Below are 4270 nucleotides of genomic sequence, written 5' to 3'. Positions count from 1 at the left end.
ATCTCTATTGCCACAAAATCAGCGCTTTTCATAGCCAGAAAACACTAGCAACAAAGAAATAAAAATGTAAACACAAGGGTCAGAGAAAAAAAAAAGACTAGAAGAACAACCAGAGACCAGAAATCAAGCCCGCAATGCGGCAGCGGAGCCGTGCCAGCGCCATCTTCCCTCATGGCATCAGGCTCCAGAGAGGAAAGGTAAATAAGGAGCTGAAGTGAGCAGCTGTGGATCATTCGGTGTAATTCAGCAGTTCTTTCAGTGCAAAGAACACCTAAAACTCCCAGTGGTCAAGCTCATCACACCTTCCAGGGACTCAGAACGGAGCTCAAAACCAGAAAAGAAATACGCCAGCCTCAAGGCCGAGGGCGTGGCAGTGGCACCGTATTGACAGCAGCGACAGCAAGTTCACCGTGCCCCGCGAAAGCTACTGATCAACGCGCATAATAACTGTGAGTGAAATTGCGGCCCCTAAAGTAGACTTGCGCAGCTTTGATAATCTCCCTGGGTCTGAAATTTTGCACTCCAACCCAGTGAAGGAGTAGCAGTGGCAGAGATACCACACCTTAGTCGCAGCTCCCTGAGGGAAAACACCCAGCTTGGCACCCCCATGGTCTCGCGCAGCCTTGATTAACTTCCTGGGTCTGAGACTTTGCAATACAACCCAGTAAAGAAGTAATGGCGGCTGAGATTACCACAGACTCAAGATACAGAGCACCCTAAGTGAAGTCATAGTGACCCAGGGAAGGCACAAACTTCTGATATCATGGGAAAGAGGAACGACAATAGAGTAATGAATGCCCACAACCCCATATTATCAGAACCTGATGACATGGAATTTTTGTGTTTTGTGACTTGTTTTGCAGAATATATTTTATTTTATTATTTTTGTGGCAACTGCAATTGAAACCAAGGATATTCTACCTCCAATCTCCACCGTCACCCTTTTTTATTTTTTTAAATTTTGAAACAGGGTCTTACTATGTTTCTGAGGCTGACCTCAAACCTGTGATCCTTCTGTCTCAGCCCCTTAAGTACTGCTATTACAGGTATGAGCAACATCAAATTCAGCTGTGTCTTTTCTTTTCTTACCCTCTCACTTCACTCTTCACGCTTCCTAACAACCATAAATGGACTAAGTCTGTACCAAAACATGTAGGTGATTGGCTAGGATTAATTTAGCAAGGTTTCAAAATAAAATTTATGGTGTATAAATATAAGTGCATCATGGAGGAATGTAGAACAGAACAAAACTACTAAGAGCTCTTACCCTCTCCTCTGTCATCTCTAATAACAGCCTTGCTCACCAGCTTTTTAATATTATTCAGCAAAACAAAAGTCTTTTGGTTAACTTGACCTGTGATGTCAGATGTTAGTGTTCACTAATCAATTTTGATCTGCCCAATCAATATTGGGCTATGTAAAACATGGGCATGCAAGTTTCATTCCTCATTTTAACGTTAATGAATATTGTCAAAAGAACACAAAACAGGCTTTGTAGGAATAGCCTGGAAGTCCAACATCTATAAATTCTCTGTGGAGCAGGCAGTGATTAAAGTGGGTAAGCATAAGCTTTGCCTGTAACAAAGAAATTCTAGCAGAAAACACAGGGTACAACATAAGTAATATGGAATTTGAATCTAAATCTGTAGATTCCAACGGCTACTCAGACTTTCTCCTGGGCCAGATTGACCAAGCCAAAAAATGAAATTTGTTTGTTCACAGAAATATGATTCTATTCTCTGTAGCATCTTTATAGTTATGAGTGGATGCTAGGGTTTTAATGGTGACAGGTGTTATCTCCAAGATAAAGTCTGTAGGAAAGCATAAAAGCCATTCATAGCCACGTATGGTGGCACATGCTTGTAATCCCAGTACTTAGGAGGCTGAGACAGGAGAACTGTAGGTTCAAAGTCAGCCTCAGCAACTTAGTGAAATTTTCTCAGCAACCCAGTGAGACTCTATTTCAATATAAAAAATGAAATAGGGCAAGTGATATAGCTCAGAGGTAGAATGTCTGTGGGTTCAATTCTCAGTACTCAAAAACTAAACAAAGCATCATTCGTAATCTAACTCCAGCTGAACATTCTATCCTCATCTGTGGTTACTAAAACTCAGGCCACACAGTACTATGGTACTATTCATGGTTCCCTTAATACAGGGTTTGAATATCTTCTATTTATCTACCCAGCTCCAATCCTACCCCTCTTCAATCTGTCTTTTTCTCCAGCAGACCTATGCATTCAGTGTACATTGTTGGAGCTAGGTGTGGTGGTGCATATGCACCTGTAATCTCAGGATTTGGGAGGATGAGACTAGAGGATTGCAGTTTGAGGCCAGTCTGAGAAACTTAGCAGACTCTCAACAACTTAGCAAGACTTCCAAAATTCAGACAGAGGCTGGGATGTAGCTCAGGGACATAACTGTCCTGGGTTCAATTCCCAGTATACAAAATAAGTACATTGGTGGGCTTCCTTGCCCTTAGCTTCCAGGTGGTGTCAGCCAGTGGTGCTCACTACCAGGATATAGGGAGGAGGAGCAATGAGGTAAGGATATATATTCTTTCAGCTACTGTTTCTTACTTAACTGTTGCTGTATAACAAACTATTCCCAAGCCCAATGGTATAAAATTATAATCATTTATTATGGCTCACCTACTTGCATGATAGCTGGAGCTTAGCTGATCTGTGCTGACTGTGGCTGCTTGGTTTTGCATCTCATTGAAACTTTGTGAAACATTATAGAAAAGGCTCAACTACATGTTTGGCTCAGCTTCCTTAGGCTATTGGACCAAGCTAGTCAGAGCTTGTGGATTTTCCCCCCTGTGCTAATAGCAGAGATACATGAAAAAAAGTTCAACTTGCAAGGACTTTCAAGGCTTTACATTGTATCTGTTAATGTTCCACTGATCAGAATAAGTTGGGTTACTGAACCCAAAGTCAAGGAACTTGGAAATCCACAACACACTGCATTTTAGTTGGGAAGGGGGAGGCTGAAAACGTTCAAGGAATGGTTATACACATAGGGAAAGTGAAAAACTGGGGCAAAGAATGTGATTCTCCCTGCAATTTTTCTTGGGCTTAGCTGTATATTGGTAAAATATATAACAACTAACAATTATTTTTTGCAGTTTTAAAGACAATTTTATTGGTGTAAAGTAAACCTAAACTGCATAAAACATACTATTATTTTTATCAGTTTTTCCTCCCACCTATCTCCTTCCCCCAATCCCCTTTCACTATTCTACTGGTATGCCTCCTCATTGATCTAAAATCAAATCTTTATTTGCTATGTTAGTCAATTTTCACCTATGTACTCATAAATTCTCATAGTACTGAGCCATCAGGAAGGATGGTGAAAAATGACTAGCCATAATAAAACCAACACCTCTAATGTGGTACATATAATTTAAAAATACATTGACTATTCTTCTTACATTTAAGTAAGTATAACTTAGTAATAATCACTGATGAATCTTTCCCCATGCACCCCCTCCTTTCTGTTCCCAGTGTTTGGTAAATCACCATTCTATGCCTGAATTATTTCACTTAATTTTACTAAAGACAACAATTATGTACTTCACATTTCATAAAGCTAGAAAAGATAATTTTAAAAGTTTTTTTTTTTTACCACAGAGAAAGGATGTTTATGCTGGGCATGGTGGTGCATGCTTGTAATCCCAGCATTTGGAAAGCTGAGACAGGAGGATTGTGGTTCATGGACAGCCTCAGCTGCTACTTAGTGAGGCCTTTTGCAAATCAGTGAGATCCTGTTTCAAAATAAAGAATAAAAAATAGGTCTGGGCATGTAGCTCAGAGGTAGAATGCCCCTGGGTTCCATCCCCAGTGCCGCAAAAAGAAAGTAATGATGTTTAGAAGGCAAATATATTTAACATAATTAAACATTATACAATTTATACATGCATTGAACATTACAGTTACTCAATATGTACAACTATTTTTTTCTCTTTCAATTTCTTTCTCCTTTCTTCCTTCCTCCCTCCCTTCTTTTCTTGGTTTGGGAATTGAATCCAGGGGTATTATATCTCCAAGATACATCCCCAGGCTGGCCTGGAATTAAGGATCATCCAGTCTCAGCCTCCCAAGTACTAGCATAATAGGTGTATGCCACCACTTCCTACCATATCTTGTATTTTTTGTACCATTATTTCCATCAGGTTTACTAATGCATCAAAAATCCTTCCTTTGGAAATCTTTACCACTTTCTAGCAAACTCTTTCTATAGGAGCCGAAATGTGCAATTTCAAACCAGG

This window comes from Muscardinus avellanarius (genome assembly GCF_963383645.1).
Source record: "Muscardinus avellanarius genome assembly, chromosome: X".
NCBI lineage: Eukaryota > Metazoa > Chordata > Mammalia > Rodentia > Gliridae > Muscardinus > Muscardinus avellanarius.
This window is presented reverse-complemented; position numbering follows the sequence as displayed.